The sequence below is a fragment of the Macaca nemestrina genome, chromosome 6 (assembly GCF_043159975.1).
Source record: "Macaca nemestrina isolate mMacNem1 chromosome 6, mMacNem.hap1, whole genome shotgun sequence".
NCBI lineage: Eukaryota > Metazoa > Chordata > Mammalia > Primates > Cercopithecidae > Macaca > Macaca nemestrina.
The window spans coordinates 24,894,103-24,920,906 of record NC_092130.1 but is presented as its reverse complement, the minus strand read 5'-3'; the positions used below and the strand labels follow the sequence as shown (position 1 = coordinate 24,920,906).

General features: G+C 36.9%; 1 long non-coding RNA gene and 1 pseudogene across 4 annotated transcripts in view; one reads left to right on the top strand and one right to left on the bottom strand.

Moving 5' to 3' along the window:
* Positions 1-385: 385 nt before the first annotated feature.
* LOC139363726 (uncharacterized) overlaps positions 386-26,804 on the bottom strand; it is a 149,238-nt gene continuing 122,819 nt past the window's right edge. For all 4 annotated transcript variants that reach the window (XR_011624548.1, XR_011624547.1, XR_011624545.1 and 1 more), the window contains one exon: positions 386-606. This is a non-coding gene — a long non-coding RNA (uncharacterized lncRNA). The remainder of the gene's footprint in view (positions 607-26,804) is intronic.
* LOC105482386 (peptidyl-prolyl cis-trans isomerase G pseudogene) lies at positions 19,634-22,693 on the top strand (annotated as a pseudogene).

Here is a 26,804-nt window from a genome sequence, read left to right as displayed (position 1 = left end):
GTTTTTATTGCTAGTAGATATGGTTGGTGACAGAACAAACATAGATGTCTAAGATAAAATGGTTTTGAGGAAAGGTTCCACCTATACAGGTTGGAGCTTATGAAAAAATGGCAAGCACCATGACACCTGCTGTTTGGACTATTCTGCTGAAATTTGTCACATGTTGGCTTATTTTTTTTGGCCGGGGGGGGCCTTTTGTAATGTGTAGAGCACATCTCTTTTCAATTTCACCTCACGATGTATTGAATTCCAGTGGTAAAGGAGAGGGATAAAAGAAAGGTAACCTGGGTAACAGTGTTAGAAATATAAAGGCTGGCACATAGGCTCAAAGAGAAGAAGTCATAGTTCACCCAAAGTGGACTATAAATAAACGACACAATGCAGCTACAAAAAACACCAATTCATTTTTCAATAGGCAGCAGGGTAGAGCAGTCACAGGTACTAGTTGTTTAATTGTCCAGTGAATGAGTCAAACTCCATTTGCAGAATTGCCCTCAATTCTGGGAAGTCCAATAGAGACATGGACAACCTAGAATATTTTCAGAAGATGTCAGCAAAGGTGGAAAGCAGTCTAGAAACCATGTCAATCACTTCTCAGCCTTTTGCCTAAGATCAAGCAGAGAAACCACGTCATACAGAATGTAATTGATGGATCTGGGCATATTTAGCAAAAAGTAGAAAATAATAAGAAATGATATGATAAATGTCTTTAAATCCTTCAAATGTTCTAAGCAGACAAAAACATAAACTTTCACAAACGATTCTTAGCTCATTAGTCCAGGCCCCTGTCCTTGCCTACATTGACTTCTGCATCAAGCTTCTCTCTGGTCTCTCTGATTTCCATCTTACCATCCACAATCAGGATTCTACAAATGCACATGTGAGCTTTTATTTTTTATTTTTATTTTTTTTATTATACTTTAAGTTCTAGGGTACGTGTGCACAACCTGCATGTTTGTTACATATGTATACATGAGCCATGTTGGTGTGCTGCACGCATTAACTCATCATTTACATTAGGTATATCTCCTAATGCTATCCATCCCCCTCCCCCCTCCCCACAATAGGACCCGGTGTGTGATGTTCCCCTTCCTGTGTCCAAGTGGTCTCATTGTTCAGTTCCCACCTATGAGTGAGAACATGCGGTATTTGGTTTTCTGTTCTTGCGATAGTTTGCTGAGAATGATAGTTTCCAGCTGCATCTATGTCCCTACAAAGGACACGAACTCATCTTTTTTTATGGCTGCATAGTATTCCATGGTGTATATGTGCCACATTTTCTTAATCCAGTCTGTCACTGATGGACATTTGGGTTGGTTCCAAGTCTTTGCTATTGTGAATAGTGCTGCAGTAAACATACATGTGCATGTGTCTTTATAGCAGCCTGACTTACAATCCTTTGGGTATATCCCCAGTAATGGGATGGTTGGGTCGAATGGTATTTCTAGTTATAGATCCTTGAGGAATCGCCACACTGTCTTCCACAATGGTTGAACTAGTTTATAGTCCCACCAACAGTGTAAAACTGTTCCTATTTCTCCACATCCTCTCCACCACCTGTTGTTTCCTGAGTTTTTAATGATTGCAATTCTAACTGGTGTGAGATGGTATCTCATTGTGGTTTTGATTTGCATTTCTCTGTTGGTGAGTGATGATGAGCATTTGTTCATGTGTCTGTTGGCTGTATGAATATCTTCTTTTGAGAAGTGTCTGTTCATATCTTTTGCCCACTTTTTGATGGGGTTTGTTTTTTTCTTGTAAATTTGATTGGGTTCTTTATAGGTTCTGGATATTATCCCTTTGTCAGATGAGGAGATTGAAAAATTTTCTCCCATTCTGTAGGTTGCCTGTTCACTCTGATGGTAGTTTCTTTTGCTGTGCAGAAGCTCTTTAGTTTAATTAGATCCCATTTGTCAATTTTGGCTTTTGTTGCCATTGCTTTTGGTGTTTTATACTTGAAGTCCTTGCCCATGCCTATGTCCTGAATGGTATTCCCTAGGTTTTCTTCTAGGGATTTTATGGTTTTAGGTCTAACATTTAAGTCTCTAATCCATCTTGAATTAATTTTCGTATAAGGAGTAAGGAAAGGATCCAGTTTCAGCTTTCTACTTATGGCTAGCCAATATTCCCAGCACCATTTATTAAATAGGGAATCCTTTATCCATTTCTTGTTTTTGTCAGGTTTGTCAAAGATCTGATGGCTGTAGATGTGTTGTATTCTTTCTGAGGGCTCTGTTCTGTTCCATTGGTCTGTATCTCTGTTTTGGTACCAGTACCATGCTGTTTTGGTTACTGTAGCCTTGTAGTATAGTTTGAAGTCAGGTCGCGTGATGCCTCCAGCTTTGTTCTTTTGGCTTAGGATTGTCTTGGCAATGCGGGGTCTTTTTTGGTTCCATATGAACTTTAAAGCAGTTTTTTCCAATTCTGTGAAGAAAGTTCATTGGTAACTTAATGGGGATGGCATTGAATCTATAAATTACCTTGAGCAGTATGGCCATTTTCACAATATTGATTCTTCCTATCCATGAGCATGGTATGTTCTTCCATTTGTTTGTGTCCTCTTTTATTTCATTGAGCAGTGGTTTGTAGTTCTCCTTGAAGAGGCCCTTTACATCCCTTGTAAGTTGGATTCCTAGGTATTTTATTCTCTTTGAAGCTATTGTGAATGGGAGTTCATTCATGATTTGGCTCTCTGTTTGTCTGTTACTGGTGTATAAGAATGCTTGTGATTTTTGCACATTAATTTTGTATCCTGAGACTTTGCTGAAGTTGCTTATCCACTTCAGGAGATTTTGGGCTGAGACGATGGGGTTTTCTCAATATACAATCGTGTCATCTGCAAACAGGGACAATTTGACTTCTTCTTTTCCTAACTGAATACGCTTTATTTCTTTCTCTTGCCTGATTGCCCTAGCCAGAACTTCCAACACTATGTTGAATAGGAGTGGTGAGAGAGGGCATCCCTGTCTTGTGCCAGTTTTCAAAGGGAATGCTTCCAGTTTTTTCCCATTCAGTATGATATTGGCTGTGGGTTTGTCATAAATAGCTCTTATTATTTTGAGATACATTCCATCAGTACCAAATTTATTGAGAGTTTTTAGCATGAAGGGCTGTTGAATTTTGTCGAAGCCCTTTTCTGCATCTATTGAGATAATCATGTGGTTTTTGTCTTTGGTTCTCTTTATATGCTGGATTACATTTATTGATTTGTGTATGTTGAACCAGCCTTGCATCTCAGGGATGAAGCCCACTTGATCATGGTGGATAAGCTTCTTGATGTGCTGCTGGATTCAGTTTGCCAGTATTTTATTGAGGATCTTTGCATCGATGTTCATCAGGGATATTGGTCTAAAATTCTCTTTTTTTGTTGTATCTCTGTCAGGCTTTGGTATCAGGATGATGTTGGCCTCATAAAATGAGTTAGGGAGGATTCCCTCTTTTTCTATTGATTGGAATAGTTTCAGAAGGAATGGTACCAACTCCTCCTTGTACCTCTGGTAGAATTCAGCTGTGAATCCATCTGGTCCTGGACTTTTTTTGGTTGGTAGGCTATTAATTATTGCCTCAATTTCAGAGTCTGCTATTGGTCTATTCAGCGATTCAGCTTCTTCCTGGTTTAGTCTTGGGAGAGTGTAAGTATCCAGGAAATTATCCATTTCTTCTAGGTTTTCTAGTTTATTTGCATAGAGGTGTTTATAGTATTATCTGATGGTAGTTTGTATTTCGGTGGGGTCGGTGGTGATATCCCCTTTCTCATTTTTTATTGCGTCTATTTGATTCTTCTCTCTTTTCTTCATTAGTCTTGCTAGTGGTCTATCAATTTTGTTGATCTTTTCAAAAAACCAACTCCTGGATTCATTGATGTTTTTGGAGGTTTTTTGTGTCTCTATCTCCTTCAGTTCTGCTCTGATCTTAGTTATTTCTTGCCTTCTGCTAGCTTTTGAATGTGTTTTCTCTTGCTTCTCTAGTTCTTTTAATTGAGATGTTAGGGTGTTAATTTTAGATCTTTCCTGCTTTCTCTTGTGGGCATTTAGTGCTATAAATTTCCCTCTACACACTGCTTTAAATGTGTCCCAGAGATTCTGGTATGTTGTATCTTTGTTCTCATTGGTTTCAAAGAACATCTTTATTTCTGCCTTCATTTCGTTATGTACCCAGTAGTCATTCAGGAGCAGGTTGTTCAGTTTCCATGTAGTTGAGCGGTTTTGATTGAGTTTCTTAGTCCTGACTTCTAGTTTGATTGCACTGTGGTCTGAGAGACAGTTTGTTATAATTTCTGTTCTTGTACATTTGCTGAGGAGTGCTTTACTTCCATCTATGTGGTTAATTTTGGAACAAGTGCAATGTGGTGCTGAGAAGAATGTATATTCTGTTGCTTTGGGGTGGAGAGTTCTGTAGATGTCTATTAGGTCCGCTTGGTGCAGAGCTGAGTTCAATTCCTAAATATCCTTGTTAACTTTCTGTCTCGTTGATCTGTCTAATGTTGACAGTCGGGTGTTAAAGTCTCCCATGATTATTGTGTGGGAGTCTGAGTCTCTTTGTAAGTCTCTAAGGACTTGCTTTATGAATCTGGGTGCTCCTGTATTGGGTATTGGGTGCATATATATTTAGGATAGTTAGCTCTTCGTGATGAATTGATACCTTTACCATTATGTAATGGCCTTCTTTTTCTCTTTTGATCTTTGATGGTTTAAAGTCTGTTTTATCAGAGACTAGGATTGCCACCCCTGCTTTTTTTTTGTTTTCCATTTGCTTGGTAGATCTTCTGCCATCCTTTATTTTGAGCCTATGTGTGTCTCTGCATGTGAGATGGGTCTCCTGAATACAGCAAACTGATGGGTCTTGACTCTTTATCCAATTTGCCAATCTGTGTCTTTTAATTGGACCATTTAGTCCATTTACATTTAAGATTAATATTGTTATGTGTGAACTTGATCCTGTCATTATGATATTAGCTGGTTATTGTCTCGTTAGTTGATGCAGTTTGTTCCTAACATTGATGGACTTTACATTTTGACATGTTTTTGCAATGGCTGGTACCTGTTGCTCCTTTCCATGTTTAGTGCTTCCTTCAGGATCTCTTGTAGGGCAGGCCTGGTGGTGACAAAATCTCTAAGCGTTTGCTTGTCTGTAAAGGATTTTATTTCTCCTTCACTTATGAAACTTGGCTGGATATGAAATTCTGGGTTGAAAATTCTTTTCTTTAAGAATGTTGAATATTGGCCCCCACTCTCTTCTGGCTTGTAGAGTTTCTGCCGAGAGATCTGCTGTTAGTCTAATGAGCTTCCCTTTTTGTGTAACCCGACCTTTCTCTCTGGCTGCCCTTAACATTTTTTCCTTCATTTCAACTTTGGTGAATCTGACAATTATGTGTCTTGGGGTTGCTTTTCTTGAGGAGTATCTTGGTGGCATTCTCTGTATTTCCTGAATTTGAATGTTGGCCTGCCTTACTAGGTTGGGGAAGTTCTCCTGGATAATATCCTGTAGAGTGTTTTCCAACTTGGTTCCATTTTCCCCGTGACTTTCAGGCACACCAATCAGACGTAGATTTGGTCTTTTCACATAATCCCATATTTCTTGGAGGCTTTGTTCATTTCTTTTTACTCTTTTTTCTCTACACTTCTCTTCTCGCTTCATTTCATTTTTTTGATCTTCAATCGATGATACTCTTTCTTCCAGATGATCGAGTTGGTTACTGAAGCTTGTGCATTTGTCACATAGTTCTCATGTTATGGTTTTCATCTCTATTGGCTCTTTTAAGGACTTCTCTACATTGGTTATTCTAGTTAGCCATTCGTCAAATCTTTTTTCAAGGTTTTCAGTTTCTTTGTGCTGGGTACGTAGTTCCTCCTTTAGCTCTGAGAAGTTTGATCGACTGAAGCCTTCTTCTCTCAACTCGTCAAAATCATTCTCCATCCAACTTTGTTCCGTTGCTGGCGATGAGCTGCATTCCTTTGGACGGGGAAATGCGCTCTGATTTTTTGCATTTTCAGCTTTTCTGCCCTGCTTTTTCCCATTTTTGTGGTTTTATCTGCCTTTGGTCTTTGATGATGGTGACATACTGATGGGGTTTTGGTGTGGGTGTCCTTTCTGTTTGTTAGTTTTCCTTCTAACAATCAGGACCCTCAGCTGTAGGTCTGTTGGAGTTTGCTTGAGGTCCACTTCAGACCCCGTTTGCCTGGGTATCAGCAGCGGGTGCTGCAGAAGGTAGAATATTGCTGAACAGCAAGTGTTGCTGTCTGATTCTTGCTCTGGAAGCTTTGTCTCTGGGTGTACCCCACCGTGCGAGGTGTGAGGTGTCAGTCTGCACCTAGTGGGGGATGTCTCCCATTTAGGCTACTCAGGGGTCAGGGGCCCACTTGAGCAGGCAGTCTGTCCATTCTCAGATCTCAACCTCCATGCTGGGAGAACCACTGCTCTCTTCAAAGCTGTTAGACAGGGGCATTTAACTCTGCTGAGGTTTCTGCTGCTTTTTGTTTAGCTATGCCCTGTCCCCAGAGGAGGAGTCTACAAAGGCAGGCTGGCCTCCTTGAGCTGTGGGGGGCTCCACCCAATTCGAGTTTCCAGGTGGCTTTGTTTACCTACATAAGCCTCAGCAATGGTAGGCGCCCCTCCCCCAGTCTTGCTGCCACCTTGCAGTTAGATCTCAGACTGCTGTGCTAGCAATGAGGGAGGCTCTGTGGGCGTTGGACCCTCTGGGCCAGGCGTGGGATATAATCTCCTGATGTGCCATTTGCTAAGACCCTTGGTAAAGCACAGTATTAGGGTGGGAGTTACCCTATTTTCCAGGTGTTTTGAGTCTCAATTTCCTTTGGCTAGGAAAAGGAATTCCCTTCCCCCTTGAGCTTCCCAGGTGAGGCGATGCCTCACCCTGCTTCAGCTCTCGCTGTTCGGCTGCACCCGTGGACTAGTGCCAACTGTCCGACATGACCCAGTGACATAAACCTGGTTCCTCAGTTGAAAATGCAGAAATCACCTGTCTTCTGTGTCACTCATGCTGGGAGCTGGAGGCTGGAGCTGTTCCTATTCGGCCATCTTGGGCACTGACATTTGAGCTTTTAAAACTGCCAATCAGATCACAACACTTCCTTTTAAAATATTCTCTGAATTTCTCATTGGTCTTAGAATAAAATCCACTGTCGTCGCCATGACCTATAGTGGTCCTCAGCTCTGTCAGAGCCAACAGCTTCATTTTATGAACAAATATTCTTATTCACCCACTTCACTCTCATAATAAACTTACAGATAATATAACCTATCTGATCATGAATTCGTAAATAGAAATAATGTCCTAGTTTCATATAATGCAAAATAGAAGGAAAATGGTTTATAATAATGCAATATATATTCAGCATGTACATACATAGGCATAATTACACTAGAAGATGTAAGTAAATAAATACTTGCACCTATAGATAAAGTCACTAGGAACATGTGAGCAACAAATGCAGATTGATACAGGTCTGTTTGTGTTTTGATTAGTAACTCAAACACCTCAAGCAGCATTGCTATGGTGACATTATATCCCAAAATGTTTTTGGTAATGTTCAGAACAAAACTATGTTTAACCTTCCCTCAGTTTATAAGGCATTTGTGTTTTTGGAAAAGTTGGGGACTAATATATCTTTAGTTTAAAAAATGCACTGATTTAAAATGAAGTTAGATTTTAGGATTGGATAACTATCAGCTGGCATTTTATCTAAATAAGTGTTTAGTGGGACATTAGAAAGTCATATAAGATGAATCACAACTCTGATATGTAGACTTTCCTGTGTGCTACAGGAACCCTTGCAGTTCTGTTTTGTGTTTTCTCAAATCCAGGAAGGAGCTTCTGTCGTTGTCACTGAGAAACAAACAAAAAACCCACCCTGACAGAGTCTCAGAAATGTCCATAGGTATGGCTAGCCTGATGGCTCTCAGGGAGAATTTCTGGCCTACAATATCTGGCTCCTGACTTCCTTCTTCTCTAGTTGTAACTCCTACCATCCTTTCCTCACAGGCCTCAAACTCATTGCCGCCTTCTCACTTTCTTAAAAGAGTGAGTAGTTTACTTTTCTTTTTCTACACTTCGAACTGTTGTGTCTCCAAATCTTTGCCTGGTTTGGTTTTCTTGTTATTCACACCTCAGCTCAAATGTCACCTCCTGAGAGAAGCACTCCTAGACCACCTTGGCTCAAGTAGCATCCTTGTCCACATCACTATTTCTTTACCCTATTATACTTTCTTTGCAGCATATTTGGTAGCACCTAATACTATTTGGAAAAAAGTTTTAAAATTTATTTATATGCTCAATATTATTCCTCTCTGTCATTAGAATATTAGTCCCAGGAGGTCAGGAAATCTTGTCTGCTACCAGATACATTCTAAGTGACAATGTCTAGCACACAGAAGGTGCTTACTATGACAATGTCTAGCACAGAGAAGGTGCTTACTAAATAGATTTTTTGAATCAACTACTTAACTCCTCTCTTGTACCTTTCAAGATAACACCTACATTCTTTAACATGGCACTTGACGTCTCTCAATATCTTTCCCAGCATATATTTCTCTCTCGTTTTCTCCATTCACTTACCACTTCTCTCTTTCTACTATAGTCTCTCAAATATGACATGTCATTTAACGTTTCATTTCTTTGCATATTGTATTTTCTCTGCCTGAAATTCAGATGAGATAAAACTCCCTCGATTTCTCTCTTCCTCCCATCCTGTAGAAGATTACATACTCCTTTCTCTGGAATGGCCTTGTGACTATGCTTATACAAGGGGATTGCCTTTGTTGGTGTGTGCATCTCTCTCTGCTATAGTTTGAGTATGGTTTGTTTGACATCTCAAAATATCACATTGACATTTGATCCCCAGTATTGAAGTTGGGGCCTAATGGGAAGTGTTTGGGTCATGTAGGTGGATCCCTCATGAATGGCTTGGTAACATCCTCATAATAATGAGTGAGTTCCACCTCTGTTCATTCCCCAAATAGCTGGTTATTAAAAAGAGCATAGCACCTCCTCCCTCTCTCTCTCTCATTTCCTTTCTCACTGCACATACTGGCTTGCCTTCCACTACGAATGGAAGCAGCCTGAGGCCCTCATCAGAAGCAGATGCTGGCGCAATGTTTCTTATACAGCCTGTGGAACTGTGAGCCAAATAAACCTATTTTCATTATAGATTATCTAGCCCCAGGTATTCCTTTATAGCAATGCAGATGGACTAAGACACTCTCCAACTGAACCTTGAGCATTTTGAGAGCATGGCCCCCTTCTTAATCATCTTTATATGCCCAGTACTGAGTATGATGACTGATGTGAAATAAGTTACAGAATTCAATTTTCATTATGTTAGAGTTGGATTATTATCTCAGATAATTAAGAACATTTGAGATCTCAATTTTGTTATCCATTTCAATTGAATATTTTTCACAGTATCATATCAACTGTAAATTTGATAAGTATGCCTAAGTGATACAGACTTCAATGGGCACATAAAAGTATATGAATCCCTTGGATTTGCAATGAATGACAAAATGATTTCTAGATTGTTTTTGTGGTTCCTAAAAATAATATTTCTTGAGGGTTGTATGCTAGGCACATTTCTAAATATTTTTCTCACTGAGTCTTTTAGCAATTCAGTGTTTAGAGTTACTGATGTTTTTCAGACTGAGTGAACTTCACAAGGTCACAGCTGGTAAGTAGAAGATAATTAACCTTGATGTATCTGATCCCAGAGCCTAGGTTACTAACCACTATGCCAAGTCTTTTCAGTTCAGTTTTTCAGTTTCATATACCTGCATTTCTTAGACTCAACTATCCTTGAATCTGGCCAAAATAGAGTTAATGGAAATGTTTTAAAGTTAATCTTATTTTCTCAGGATAAAGAGGATTTTAATCCCTCCTCCCCCCAAACTAAAAAATACTCTTTTGTTAATAATTGCTTTCTCTTCCCTTTTCTCTCTGTCAGGGAAGGTCAGTTTATTATGGGTCATTGTGGATGCAACCAAATTAATGACAATTGATGTCTGTCCTCTGCTTCTCATGTTAGTGGCTCTATATCAGCATCCACTCCCCATGCAGTGGGCATGCCCCTCTCCATCACTTTTTCCCTATTAGCTGAGGTTTTGCCTTAGCCAATGAACTTTTAATCACTCTGAATCGCTAATCACCATAATTCCTCACTGTCCAAAGCTGCAAGTTAATCATGCGAATGAACCCAGTGTCCTTGTTAATCACAGTAATCGCTCACCACTCAGGAGCTGTGAAAAGTAGTGACAAGTATCCTCATCACTCGGTTGCTCACAATCGGAGGGAGGCTGGTAGGAGTGTCACAATTCACCCAACACAGACTGTGAGGCTAGTAATGGAATGCCTGCCAGAACTGCAAGTTTCAGATCTCTGTTTATAATTATTATTTGCCCGAGTTGGCAAATGCTCATATCTTCATCCCCACAGTTCCTGATGCTAAAGCTGCCATAGCAGGGTTCCTTTGCAGGTCTCTCCTTCCTTTGTGTCAAATGACCCATCTTGGCAGGCATCCAGCCTCCTGGGATTCCTGGCCAGGACATGAACTTTTGCTGCAAAATTGACTAAGGGTATTTGTCTTATACTGGAATTGTTTTAATAGCAGTAAACCAGAAACCGATCCATCTGGCTCAATTATAGAAGGATTTATCATGGGTATATCTTTTCCCCAAGGCCTGGAAATTTCGCCATTCTTCCAGAGGGACATGAACTGGACTTGAAAGACCAGTAGCTGTCAAGGCAGTTATTCTGTTAATCCTGTTTCCCATGCTTCCGTATAGACTGCTCTGGATCTGTGTGTTCTACTATTTCACTTTTCTATCTTGTTTTGCTTTGTTATCACCTCTCTCACTTTGTTTTGGCACATAGACCATAAACGGCTTTCTCTAAAGGGCAGTCTCAGTGTACATGTCTTGAGCAGTCCAGGGTTTGCTGCTAACAAAATATACTTTTTGATTTCCAATTGCACATTCTCATTCCACAGCTCTTCAAACTGTCTTCTATTACAAACTCCATGCTCTCTATAACTTCTCCCAGATTTGCATGTCAAGGTGCCAGCAGACTAAAGGGCTTCATATTCATCAAAATTCATTTTCTTAAAACAGCTATTTTAAGGTGTCAAAAATAAACATTTCTGTCATTATTATACCATTTCAAAAAGTCTTTTAAAATTGTCTGAATGGGCCAAAGACCATCACAGACTCTTCATCTAAAAATATATACAAATAACAAATAACATGTGAAAAGATGCTCTACATCATATGTCAGCAGGAAAATGCAAATTAAAACAATGAGATACTGCTATACACTTACTAGAATGGCCAATATGTGGGACACTGACAACACCAAATGCTGACAAGGCTACGGAGCAACAGGAACTCTTATACATTGCTGATAGGAAAGTGTTACAGCCACATTAGAAGACATTTTGGCAGTCTCTTAGAAAACTAACATACGCTTATACAAGCTGGCAATTGACTGCCTCTATATTTACTCATGAGTTGAAAGCTTATGTCCACACAAAACTTATGTCCTTCACATAGATACTTGTAGCAGTTTTATTCATAATTGCCAAAACCCAGGAGCAGCTAAAATGTCCTTCAATAGTTGAATGGATAAATTAACTGTGGTATATCCAGACAATAGAGTATTACTCAATGCTAAAAAGAAATGAGCTATCAAGCCATGAAAAGATAAGAAGGAAACTTCAAAGGGTATTACTAAATGAAATAAGCCAACCTGAAAATATTACGTACTGTATGATTGCAGCTATATGACATTCTTTAAAGGCAAAACTATGCAGATAGTAAAATGGTCAGTGGTTGTGAGGGTTAAGTAGGGAGAGCATAGAAGATTTTTAAAATGACAGTATTCTATATGATACTGTAGTGATGGCTACATGTCATTGTATAGTTGTCCAAACTCATAGAATGCACAACACAGAGTGAACCCTAAGGTAAACCATGGACTTTGAGTGATATTGATGTGTCAGTATAATACTGGCTCACAAATGTACCATTCTGGTGGCTGATGTTGATAATGGGGGAGGCTATGCATGTGCTAGGGCAGATGTTATATAGGAAATATCTGTCCCTCCTTATTAATCCTTATTAATTTTGTTGTGTACCTAAAACTGCTCTACCAAAAAGGGCTGAAAAACCTAAAAAAAAAAATGCCACAAGCTCATTATTTTCATCCAGAATAGTTGCCTTGGATATTTTTGAAAGTCATCCCTCTTTCTGCATGTTCCTTTCTTTATCACTTCTTGCTCAACCCCTGTCTTGAGAGAGAGAGAGAGAGAGAGAGAGAGAGAGAGAGAGAGGAAGAGAGACAGAGAGAAAGAACATACATGCACATACATGCACATGAATGAATGAGAGAATCCAGATCCCTAAGGGAAATCAAAGCACTGGGATACTGGAGTGGATTTTTTTCCCTGTACTTAAAACACTGGTTTCTCACCTCACCCCCCTTTTGAGAACTCTGTCCCCAGTTTTCCTTTGTATAACTGTCTCTTCCCCAGTGTTCATATTATTGATGGAACTGTCAATTAAGTTGCCCTAGCCAAGAGATCAGTAAGAGAACCAAATAAGGCTAACTCACTTCTCATTTTGAGGACTTCAAATATTATAGAGTTCAGTGATGCCAGGATGAAAAGATGATGGCAGCTGATTCTTTGTAGTGTTGTCACCTTAATTGTTGATTAGTTCCTGCTGCTTGGATCTCTGTTTCTTTTTTCCCCCTAAGATTGGCTCTTTAGAGATTTTTTAAGTTTTCAAATGATCCTATATCCTACCACTAAAGCTGCTTTGCTTCAGTTAGCCAGAGCCAGTTTTACTGCTTGCAAACAAAACAAAGAAACACACAACTGATCTGGCTACTATGCTACAGAAAGTCTTGGCCCCATAGATTTTATGTTGCTTGGTCCTATAAGCGCAGCTTCTCTGTTACGTTTCCAATGGGATGATGAGGATACAGTGGCTTAGTGCCCTATTTTTTTTAGGTAGAATTGACAGAATAGGTCATCGTGAAATTACAGCCCTCTATGGTCATGGTTCTACAAACTTTGAGCTAGGTTCTGGAGATATATCTCCTAGGTTAAGTTTAATTAGCAACAACTGAATATCAATCCACCTTTGGATATCTGGAGCTTGAATCTCACAGCTTGGCTTCTTCTCCAGTTTTGGTTCATTAGCAAAGATTCTGAATTATCTGTGGTATAAGATTCAGAAGTGTATAAGGTAAGAAGAGAGCTTTGAATCAGTTTGGTAGTTGAGGGGTACAAACAGGAAAATCTAGCTTGAAAAACAATGTAGTCCCTATCATCCCTGGGTGACTTCCTAGGGCCCTCCAAGGAAACCCCATTTTGTTCTCTCCCTCTTTTCCCTTCTCTTCCCCTCTCCTCTTCTCCCTTAATCCTCCTTCCTCAGCTTTCAACTTTCCTCTCCTTCTCTTGCACATATGTTGTACAACTATTTTCTACCCTGTTTATCTCTGTAGCTAATATTAAGCAGCATCTCTTTCTCTCAGGTGATTCAAAGCAAGGCTTTAGAATCAGACAGGATAGGTATTTTATTTCACCTATGCTACTTTCTAGCTATGTGACCAAGGGCAAGCTCCTCCCTCAGACCCAGTTTTCTCATATTCCAAATGGAAGCAATAAAAGTGTTCATGTGAGGTTTACAAGGAAAACACTTGGTGTCATAACTAGCCCATGGTGGGTAACTAAATATTGGCAAGCTTTGTCTATTCAATTTAATTTCTAATTTCTATTATTATTGTTATTTTCCTACTGTTATTTTTCTTCTAAAAAGGAAAAATTCCTTCTCTTTATCAGCACATGTTTATTGTGCTTGTCTTTGAGTTCATTTACCTCTCTTTTCAGTGTTCAATGCCTTCCCTTCCCTTATCCCATGAAAAGACCACTCACAGGGAACCTAAATTATTAAAAGTTATTCCTAGAAAATGTTAGTAACAATGGAGAAATGTTGGCCTCTAGGAGAGTCTTAGTGGATTTCCCTTTACGCTAGTGAAACATAATTTTAGATTATTTTAGTAATACTTTTATGGAATGTTTCCCGTTTTCTAAATCTCACTTCTTGTGGTCTTTTGAGAATTCAGGTACATTTCAAGGTAAAAGCTATGAAGGAAAATATGAACCCCTAGATGTTCCAAGCTAGGATGAAATCTCACTCAGCATCTTTGAACAAGTTCTAAAAATAGTAAGATTTTTAAAACTGACACCACTATGAATAAGAATATCTCTATGCATTTATTATAATAATAATGAATTGAAGCTAAATTATCAAACTTTTTGAAAATGCATTCTAGATATTATTTTATTAAGAGGAGAATATTAACGTGTGTGTGAGTGTGTGTGTGTGTTTGGAGTCTGTTTAAAAAAGAGTTTCATTTAATGGTGATCTCTCCCATCCCTTAAATGTTCAATTGTTACTGTATGTGATAAGTTAGTGTTGAGAAAACTTTTATTCTTTTTACCTCAGCAATGTGTGAGAAATACTATTTGTTTAGTCAAGGCAGTTTCCACTTGGCTGTTTTCCTTGACTCTGATTCCACTTTAAGATGTGTGCTCTAGTTTATGGGCAACATGCTTGCATATTTCTTACAGATGGACTAAACTTGGGAGCTTATCAATAGTTTGGACTTGGAAGTGCAGTAGTTCTAATGGGAAAACCTTGCCTTGCTGAACCGTTAATGCTCAAGGTTTAAGTGTGAAAGCCCAGCTGTGCTTAATCCACTCCCCATTGCAATTTCCAACAGAAGCTTGGAACATGCTCAAAGTCAGGAGCTAAGCAGAGGCAGGGATCTAGTGACTTAAGAGGCTGAAGAGATTTTCTCTCTCTGAGTTGAAATGTTTCTCCGAACTGTTGTGGGATTTGACACTGGAGTGTAGCATTCCAATCTCTGTTTAATATAGGGACTTTGAGGGTATCCACATTCTCTACCTTAGTTCTGTTTCCTTCTTACCATGTATGACAATGAATTCTATCTGATGGGACCCCAGACACATTGCCTGATCACCCTCCTCAAATAATGCTTGACAGTTCAGTTCTCTGGAGTTTGCATTCGGATCTGTTTTACATCAAAATGAATTTCTCTGACATGTGTAATCCTCTGTAAGCTTGAGAAGAGAGCTTGGTGTCTGTTCTTCTCCCTAGGATTTCTTTCTGTGCGTGTGAGGGAATGGGAAATATAATTTATCTTACTTTGAAGATGAGAATTGGAGAAATATTGAGGAGACTAAACAATTTTATTAGGAGGCAGAAATAAAAGTAAAGAAAAAATGATATAGGGAAGTAAGTGGAGAAAATAAATTTAAATATAGAAACGGTATAGAAAAGGAAATAAACTTTCCTCACTTCTATGGTTAAGTGTAGGTCCTAATAAATGGGATAAAATTGGCTGCAATTTTTTAAAAAATCTCAACTTGTTTTAAAACACAAACTCATCAAAAAATTGTGAGAATGTTCTATATAAATAAAGGGAAAAGTGTATACCTCTCTTCCTCTTTCCCCAAACCTATCCTTATTCCACTTCCAGAGGTGAGCGATGTTAATATTATGTATGTTCTTTGACTCACCTGTTGTGTTATTTGGGTGAGCCACTGAACTCCTTTAAGCCTTAGTTTTCATATCTGTGAAGTGGGGATAACACCAGTTGCTTATAGCATTGTTGAGAGGATTAAAATAGGTAAGTCATTTGTATAAATATGTATGGCACAAAGTAAGAGCTCAATGAATGTTGGATATTATTTTTCCAGGCACATATAAGTTTATGTATTTTATAACAAATGAAATATTCCTCATTATGCATACTGTGATGTAAATTACTATCTTTAAAGATACATTGGAAACATTTTTTAAATATGTATAAATATTTATATATATATCTTATTTAAATGCATGCATAAGATCACATCGTAGTTAACAATTTTTTTTGGCTTGCTTTCTCTCTTCATGCCTTCTCTATCCATATTACCTATCTTGAGGAAATCCACATAAAGGCTTAGTGTGTATATGTCTATATTTTCCTTCAAGCTCATATAATCATAGATAAAAATACATATGCATATTCATAGAATTTTGTCATTGATTTATAAAAATAAGATTATAGTATACAAATATATTTTTACAATATATGCAAATTATAAAATATCTTTTCCTGACCCTTCCTTTACTAATAGAGGCTGGAAAGCTTAACATTTGAAGTCACAGCAAACATCTTTGGTGCTGAGGGGTAGGATAGGCAAATGTCCCTGAGCTGGTCAACTATACCCAAGAGGAAATCTGTTGCAAGGATTTTTAGGAAAGTTTTCTTTCTTAATAAATGGGATAAATTTGACTGTTGTTGTTGTTGTTGTTGTTGTCCCTTGATCCTTTTTGGAAAGTGGAAATAAAACCCGAAATGACAATATAATCTTTGGACCTTGATGGGACACATGTGAGGATAAAAACTATAATGTTAATGGTGGCATGATGGAAATACCAGGCTGAGTGCCTGATAGCATCTTCAGTGGCTGAATTAATACCAGCAACTGCTGACCTTTGGATTTCCAAAATAAACCCCAATTTGCTTAAACCATGATCAGTGAGTTTTCTTTTCTTTACAATCAAACACATTCTCAACTGACACGCAGACTTTTCTGGATCTCGTTTTCATCAGTGAAATCTTGTTGAAGTTCTAACTGATTACTTATCATGGCAGCATACTATTTTATGGTGTGAATGGTTACAATTTTGTCAACCTTTCTTCAATTGGTGGATTTTTTTTGTTCGGTGTTTGTTTTATCTTCCTTTTCCCCCCCACTTCAAACAATGTTGCATCAAACATCATTAAAAATATATCTTTATGTAGTGAAACTATTATTTTTATGGAACAAATTCCCAAGAGTAGAATTACTGAGTCAAGAGTGTATATATTTTTAATTGTAATAAATGTTTCTAGAATGTATTCCAGAAACAGGAATAATTTACATTTTACCAGAAGTGTGCAAGAATAAACATTTCCTTCCCAAGTCTCTACTAGTAAGAACTGTTATTGGTCTTTTGCCAGTATAATGTTTATAAAATCATAACTCATTGTTGGATTAGTTGTTCACATGTTCCTGACTGGTGCAGATTTTAAGCCTTTTTCTATATTCTATTGGCTACTTGGATTTGTCCTTTTGTGAATTCCTATTCACAATCTCATATACTTTTCTCTTGGAAATTTTCCTTCTTGTCAATGTAAAAGAGATTAAAAATACATTGCAGGCACCCATTTTCACTTTTCAGCATTGGAATTTGATTATAGTGTTTGCTATGGACTGAATGTTTGCATCCCTCCAGATTCCTAGGTTGAAACCAGATCTCTAAGGTGGTGATATTTGAAGATGGGCCCTTTGGGAATGTATCAAGTCCCATTAAGTATGGGATTTGTGCCCTTATAAAAGAGGCCCCAGAGAGCTTGTTCACCCCTTCCACCATGTGATTACACAGTGAAAACATGACCCTCTGTGAACTAGGACATGGGCCTTTACCAAACACCAAATCTGCCAGTGCCATGATCTTGGTCTTCCCAGCCTCCAGAACTGTATGAAATAAATTTCTGTTGTTTATAAAGCACCCAATCTCTGGTATTCTGTTATAGCAGCCTGAATGGACTAAGATTATGTCTTTTGCTATAAATGTTTGAACTTTTATATGGCTAGAAATGGTTTTTAGAACACTTTATTTTCTAGTTTTAGATAAAGGAATCTGCTTTCCCATGAGATTGTGTATAAAGTCACCTACTTTTTCTTGCAGAATTTGTTTTTCTTTCTTCCCCCCTCTGTTCTATCTTTACCTTGTAATTGTAAATTAGAAGTTCATTTTGTATGTGTATTTTATTCATTTCTTCAGAAAAATCCAACTCCTAGATTTGTTGATCTTTTGAATGACTTTTTGTGTCTCGATTTCTTTCAGTTCAGTTCTGATTTTTGTTCTTTTTCATCTTCTGCTAGCTTTGGGGTTGATTTGTTCTTGCTTTTCTAATTCTTTCAGTTGTGAAGTTAGGTTGTTAATTTGAGGTTAATTTGAGATCTTTCTAACTTTTTGATGTGGGCATTTAGTGCTATGATTTCCCTCTTAACACCATCTTAGCTGTGTCCCAGAGATTCTGGTATGTTGTATCTTTGTTTCATTATTTTCAAAGAACTTTGTGATTTCTGCCTTAACTTCATTATTTACCCAAAAGTCTTTCAGGAACATGTTTAATTTCCATGGAATTGCATGGTTTTGAGTGATTTTTTTGTCTTGACTTCTATTTTTATTGTGTTGTGACCTGAGAGTGTTTGGTATGATTTCAGTTCTTTTGCATTTGCTGAGAATGGTTTTATGTCCAGTTATGTGGTCAGTTTTAGAGTATGTGCCATGTAAATTCTTTAATTCAGATCCTTTAATTCAGAATTTGTTTGTTATCTGTGTGGATTGTTTTGTTTAATGAAGAATGTTCTATTGGATGAAAATATCCCATTTTGTTTATCTATTGTGAACCCTGAATATCTGAGACAGGTCTCAGTTAATTTAGAAAGTTTATTTTGCCAAGGTTGATGATGTGTGCCTGCAACTTAGCCTCAGGAGGTCCTAACAACATGTGTCCAAGATGGTCAGAGCACAGCTTGGTTTTATGCATTTTAGGGAAACATGAGAAGTCAATCATCATATGCAAGATGAACACTGGGTCGGTCTGGAAAGACAGGACAACTGGAAGCAGGGATGGGCTTCCAGGTCACAGGTAGGTGAGAGACAAATGGTTGCATTCTTTGAGTTTCTGATTAGCCTATCCAAAGGAGGCAATCAGATATACATTGATCTCAGTGAGCAGAAGGGTGATTAAATAGAATGGGAAGGCAGGTTTGCCTTCTGCAGTTCCCATCTTGACTTTTCCCTTTAGCTTAGTGATTTTGGGGCCCCAAGATTTATTTTCCTTTCACACTATGCATCTGTTGAGAGACATTTTAATTATCTCTAATGATTAGCAATTGCAAATAAATTGGCTATGAACATTTATGTATGATGTTTTGTGTAAATATATTTTTAATTCTGTTAACTATTTAGAGGTAGAATGGTTGGGCAGTACAGTAAGTTTAAGTTTAACTTTTAGGAGACTACCAAACTGATATCCAAGTGGTTGTACTATTTTACATTCCTACCAGCTGTGTTATAAGAGTTCTATTTGTTCTACATCCTCACCAATGCATGCTATTTTCAGGCTTTTTAATTTTAGCTATTATAATGGTTATAGCTATTTCAACTGCCTTGCCTGCTTTGTATTTCTGCCAAAAACAAGTGGTAGTGGCTGCCTCTCTTACTATAGCAAGCTCCAAATGAATACACTTTGGTTGTTCTCATTTGAGTAGTCTTCATCATTTATTTAGAATTTTCATTAATTATTCCAAAGTGTTTGCATTTCTGTATAAATTTTAAAATCCATTTTTCTATTTCTATGGAAACCCTGTTTAAATTTTGATTAGAAATTCATTAAAGTTATAGATTTTCAGTCTTTTTAAAAATTTTTAAATTTTTACCTTTCTTCCTTTTCTGAGACTCCTTTTATTTGTATTTCAAATGCAAATATTTTCCACATATGTACTTACAATTGTTAAATCCCTTTTGATGAACTGACCCCTTTATATAAGGACCTTATCTCTTTTTACAGTTTTTGTCTTCAAATCTACTTTGTCTGATAAGTAGATATACTGCTTTTTTCGGTTTCCATTTGCCTGAATTGTCTTTTTCTATTTCTTTATTTTTAGCCCATCTCTGTTTTAATACATGAAGTAAATTTCCTGTAGGTAGCATATAGTCGGGTCTTGTGTGTGTGTGTGTAACTTATTCAGCCTCTTCATGTCTTTTGATTAATTTATAATTTACCCCATTTCTATTCAGTGTTATTATTGATAATCAAGGACTTGCCACTGCCATTTTATTTGCTTTCTGGTTGTTTCGTTGATCCTCTCTTTCTTTTATCCTTTTCTCCTGACTTCCTTTGTATAAAAGTAATTTTTTTCTGACAGTATGTTTTAATTTCTTGCTTTTTATTTTGTGTGTATTACATGGTTTTGTTTTGTGGTTAATGTGAGGCTTGCAAATAACATCTTACAATCAATTGTTTTAAACTGATGACCACTCTGATTACAAAGAATAGAAAAACAAGCAAATAAAGAGAAAACTAAACAAAAAACAAAAAACACCTCAACAATTAGGACTGAACTGTCAGGGAGGGAGGCAGTTAGCAGGCTTTAGCTCCTTTTCTGGCAGGGGTAGATATGAAACGGTTTAAAGGACTGGACCAAAGAAGAGGAAACTCTACCGGCACAGGAGAAAAGGGATCGGTTGTCCTTGGTTTTTTTTGGTCTTTTCTTCATTTGAAGATTAAGTATTGGAGCCATGGGAATAAAGTTTCAATGTCCTCGATTTTTTTTTTTTGACATTGTCATTAACAACCTGCTGGAAGAGTTGTCTTTGAATTATTTTCTGATGTGTGCCCCAAAACAAGTGAGAAGTTTAGTTGTCTTTGTACAGGTGAAAAGGGGACAGAGAAATCAACTCAGAGCCATTACATTGTAAGAGTTGTCTCTTTCACAGAGTTGTCAAGGACTTTATGGTTTAAGGTGGTGACTTCAGTGAAGGAAATGGATGAGGAGGGGAATCTACCTAAGAAGGATTTTTTGAAGACAAGAATTTTGCTGTCAAAAACAACAAAGAATTTCTCTTGTCAACGGCCAACAGAAGGAAGGATACAAATGGTTTACAGTTCTTCGTAACAATGAAACCAACTTCTCATTTAGATGGGTGTCATGTTGTTTTTGGACAAGTAATCTCTAGCCAAGAAGTTGTAAGAGAGAGAAAACCACAAGACGGATGCCGCTAGCAAAGCATTTACAGAGGTACAGATACTTAGTTGTGGAGAGGTGATTCCCAAATCTAAAGTTAAGAAATAAGAAAAGAAAAGGTATAAATCATCATCATCTTCCTCCTCCTCATCTAGTGACCAAGATAGCTCAAGTGATTCTCAGTTCTCACCTGATTCCTGTGATTCCGAAAGTGCTTCTGAAGAGAAATCAAAGAAAAGGAAAAAAAAAAAATCGGAAAAAATCCCAAAAACACAAGAAGGAAAAGAAGAAGTGAAAGAAAAGCAAGAAGAGTGCATCTAGTGAGAGTGAAGCTGAAAATCTTAAAGCACAACCCCAGTCTACTGTCTGTCCAGAAGAGAGAGTACCTGAAAATAGATTCCTATGAGAAAAAGCCCTCCTAAAGCTGATGAAATGGAAAGGAAAAGCCAGAGAGGGAGAAAGAGAAAGAGAATGTAATCCATCTAACTCCCAGCCTGCTTCATACCAGAGATGACTTTTAGTTACTAGATCTGGCAGGAAAATTAAAGGAAGAGGATCAAGGTGTTATCAAACTCTTCCAGATCCAGATCAAGGGACTGTTTCAGCCTTAGTGAGACTCCTGCACATTGGAGGCAAGAGATGCAGAGAGCTCAAAGAATGAGGGTGTCAAGTGGTGAAAGATGGATCAAAGGGGGTAAGAGTAAGCTGAGTGAAATAAAAGAAAATCAGAGAAGTCCAGTTAGAGTAAAAGAGAGAAAAATAACTAACCACAGGAATGTATTTGAGAGTCCAAACAGAAAAAATAGAAAGGAAAATAAAGTTACAGACTGTAAATCTAACAGCAAAGAGAGACATCAGAAGAAATTCAGAAAAAGATGATAAATATAATACAAACAAAGTAAAGGGACAAATCTAAAATTAAGAGTAAGAGCAAAGAGAAATCAAAGAGTAAAGAAGGATATTCAAAACATAATAGACATGAGGAAAAGAGGATGAGATCAAGGAGCAAAGGAAGGGATCATAAGAATGTTAAAAAAAAGTAAAGCAGCCTGATTCTAAAGGAAAAGATCAGGAAAGGGGTAGAAGTAAAGAGAAGTCTAAACAGTTAGAATCAAAGAGTAATGAGCATGATCATAGTAAAACTAAGGAAAAGGATAGATATACACAATCCAGGAGTAGAGAATGTGATGTAACTCAACATAAACACAGTTATAATAGCAGAACAGGAGAGCAAAGCAGAAGTAGGGACAGAAAAAGAAGAATGAGATCAAGAAGCCATGACAGAGATTGCAGCAGAAGAAAGGAGTACCATAGATACAGAGAACAGGAATACGGGAGAAGAGGATGGTCACAAAGCCGAGGGAGAAGAACACCACCAGGAAGATTAAGAAGTAAAGATAGGAGGAGAAGGAGGAGAGACCCACGGAGCTCAGAGAGAGAAGAAGGTAAAAACAGAAACCAAGAAAAATACAGAAACCAAGAAAGTAAGAGTTCACACAGAAAAGTAAGAGTTCACACAGTGAGAAAAGAATGTACCGTAAAAGTCGTGATCGTAATAACCTCAAATAATAGCAGGGGGAAAAAAGGCTGATATAGATCAAAGTCCCTTCTCAAAAATAAAACAAAGCAGTCAGAACAATGAATTAAAGTCCTCCACATTGAAAAATAAGGAGGATGAGAAGATCAGATCCTCAGTAGAAAAAGAAAACCAAGAATCAAAGGGTCAAGAAATTGACTGTGTACATGAAAGAAATAAAAAATGTGATCATGAATCAAGCCCTGAAACAGATGAAGACAAAAGTGGATGAATGAGTTATATAAACTTATTTCCATTCTGTTTTGAATTTTAAGTTTGAGAGACTTGCTAGTGAATCTTCTTTATGTTGTTCCTTTTCATTGTTTTTGGGTTGTTTTATGTTTGCCCCTTTTTTTAATGTGGATTTCACTGAGTTGATCTTTTGATAATCTGCAATCTGGATAATTTGTACTGCTAAAGTTTTAATAAACTTGAAATCAGAAAAACAAAAACAAAACAAAAGACTCTACAATTTAACTCCATCCCTCTAACTTTTTGAATTCTTGTTGTCTCTATTTATATCTATCATACAATCTAGCAATCCCACTGCTGCATATATATCCAAAAGAAAGAAAACTGGGATATCAAAGAGATACTTGCACACTCATCTTTATTGCAGTACTATTCACAATAGCCAAGATATGGAATCAACCTGTATGTCCATTAACAGATGAAGGGATAAAGAAAATGTGGTACATAGCCACAATGGAATATTATTGAGCCATAAAAAAAAATGAAATCCTGTCATTTGCAGCAACATGGATAGATCTGGATAACATGTTACGTGAAATAAGCAAGGCACAGAAAGACAAATATTGTGTGTTCTCACTCAAATGTGAGAGCTAAAAAAGAAACTGAACTCATGAAGATAGTGAGTAGAATGATGGTTACCAAAGGCTGGGAAAGGTAATAGGGAGAGGTGGGATAAAGAGGGAAAGGCTAATGTGTACAAAAATACACTCAAATAGAATAAGATCTAGTGTTTGGTAGCACAATTGATCTTATTATTAACAATACTTTATTGTACACTTCAAAATAACTAAAAGAGTAGGACTGAAATGTTATTAACACTAAGAAATGATAAATCCTTGAAGTGATGAATATCCTGATCATCCTGATTTGATCATTTCATATTGTATGCTTATATCAAAATATCACATGTACTCTACAAATATGTACAACTATTATGCATCCATAGTAATTAAAAAACACATCTTCTAGAGCTCTTTTGATTTGTATGTTAAATCTCTCATAGTCTTCTTCCAATTCATTTTCATCTTTTTTGTCTTGTGATTTTTATCTTTTTATGTGTTTCTTCATACTCTAAATTTTTTTCGGCCACTAAATCATGTCTCAGTAGTGATCTTGAACATCTTCTCCTTTAATTCATCTCCTAAATCATTTAGTTGGAAACTATTTCTTTTATTTCTGGAAAGTCCTCTTGAGGAATGAAAGTAGAAGGTAAAGGAAGTATACACAGATATCCCTAAGCTCTTATTTTTTTTCCTTTTCAAATTGTCATCTGTCTCTTCCAGCATCTATCAAAGGTTGGTTCTGTGTTTTGTTTGTTTTGATTGATCTTTCTGTCTCTGACTGCTACGCTGCTCTGAGGTATTGTTAACCTGGAGTACATCTCCCTGCTTTCCTGTCTCCTGTACTCACTCAGCCTGAAGGGTGGGAATGCTTCACTCACCTGTTAAAATATTTTTGAGGAGCCTGAGAGATCTGGTAGACACTAGGGCCTCTGTTTATCTGTCCCCTGGGTCCACAGATCTCTGTAAGTCAAACATTCCCAAGATGCACATTTTAGTTGAAATCCTTCTCCCAAGGCTTTCACTCTCTCTCGCTCGCTCTTTTTCCTTAAGAGAAGTAAACCTTTATTTCCTTGTTCTGACAGTAGTCTTAATATGTCTTTCCAGTACATAACAAAGAAAGCCTTCCCTTTTATTCTCCCAAAGAAGCAGTTACACTCTGGAGCTTATATATAATTTTAACAAAGGCTGATAAATTGTGTGCTCCCTGGGTCTCCTGCAAATTTGCACTCAGCCACTAGAGTCCCAGCCTTTGATATAAATGAGATAAAATGATTTGAATTGAGAAGGAGAGTAGAGGAATTGCATTCAATCCACCATTTTCTTGGAATCTCCTATAGGCACATTTCCAGATCAGTACTTAGAGAACTATTTTTTTTTAAGTGCTACAGAGAAACAGAGTCAGTTTTAGATTGGAATGTAACTCAGAGGTCATCTATTCCAATGCCTCCTCTGATAAGTCTATTTCCTGTAAAACATCTTCGACAAGTAGTGGTCTAGCTCTGCTTAAAGATCTCCAGGGATTCTGAGCTTGAATATTCTTTCTCAAACTGACTCCAAATCTCACTTTAGGTTCAGATTCTCTTATTTTCCCTTCTCTTAAGACCCTAGAGAAGTTACCTTCATATCTTACCCAGAGTTGGATAGCCATTTTTCTTCCTTTTTGGACATTTTCCTGCTCATTAAAATTGCTATAGTTTCAAGAGAAGAAAAAGAACATTTGTAAACAAATCAACTTACTAACTCCCTGGACTCTTTGATAAGTTTTGACAAAGGAGGAGATTGAAGTAATTTACCAAAACAAAGATTTAGATTCATATTTTCTCCTTAGATTACATTGACTCACTCTATTGTTTTCCTGTCTCTTCACTTAAAGTACTACTTTTTTTCCAACATGAAATGAGCTTTATAGTTTATTTCTGATTATGAACATGATTCAAGCTTATTGGGAAAAATGAACAATAAAAAGTATAAATAAGAAACAAACAAAAACCCCCAAACTCAAAATCTCAACATTGTGAAATGACCCTTTTCCCAAATATTTCTCAGTGTGTTTGTAATTTCACATAAGTGTTACATATTACACATGTTATTTTGTAATCTCCCCTTTTGTTTAACAAAATGCCATGAGTTTAGAGCCATACAGTTTTTAGTGGCTACTTAAAATTCCTTCGTATGAATGAACTATGATTTATTTACTGAGTAATTTAATTAATGGTGGCCATGTTTAGTTGTTTTCAGGTTGTTCATTTATTCTATCTGAACACAACAATGCTTCTCCAAGCTTTTCTGTGCACATCTGATTATCCCCTTAAATTACTAACACTGAGAATCAACAGGCCAGAGAGCATACCCACTTAAAATGTTCATGCATACTGCCAAACTTTCCTTTAGAAAGGTAGTACATGTCCACCAAAAGTGCCAGCACTGGGCGTTGTCCATCTATTTCAGCCTGGTCAATCAGATGACTGAAAAATTATCTGTATTTTCTTTAGTCTTAATTTTTTTTTCTAATTATTATAGTCTTTGAATTATTCTAGATGAAGTTTAGAAGAGCTTTATTTTATGGAAAATTTTTTATAGGAGGTAGTACAATATAATATTGTCTTATGGGTTATTTCATTTTATTTATATAAGTCTAATAACCTTCTTTAAAATTGTATTTCTTGATATTTTATATATGCTATAGTTGTTATTGTGAATAGATGCTTTTCCCACTATATGTAATGTTCCCTTGGTGAGACAAAATATATCTTTCTTATAATTCTAAAAAGTAATATGTGCATTGGTAGAAATTATGGAAAATATGTTAAAAGCATGACGAAGAAGAAAACCACTTAGAGAAAAAAATCATTGTCATTATTTTGGTGTCTTTTATTCTGGTGTAATTTTTTTCCTTTGTTACATATCTACACATAATGTTATTTTCTTTTAAACTTTGCATTATAGTATACAATTTTTTCTCTCAATTTCATTAACTTTTTGCAGACATATGTAATTTCTATAATATTTATTAAATAAATGTTAGTCATGGCATAAATTTTATATTCTTCCAGTGTTCAATAGATAAATCTTATTTCTTGACATTAAAGACCATGTTTTGTATTTCTTTTTTTATTGATCTTAATGCACCTAATGCCAAAATAGATACATAATAAGAACCATAAATTGTGGCTTATAGTGAAAAAGAGATTTTTGACTCTGTCCTCTGTTTCAGCAATAATAGGCTGTATTGTCTCTAACAAGTTATCTCTCCTCTCTGGGCCTTAATTTTCTTATTTGTAAAATAGCAAGTTGGATAATTTCTTCTTCTTTTCCTCTTTTTCACCATTAGCATCAGTGTTCATATTTATTGAGTATTTAAAACATGTAGTCATTGTGTTAAGTGCATTACTTGCATAATCTTAGTTATTATCAACTGTAAGCTGCACAGATGAGGAGAATGATGCCTGGGAAGTCTACAGTCACACAGCTAATGTATGGTAGGCATGAAACATGAATTTGTCTTCTAAGGTCATACTTCTAACCACT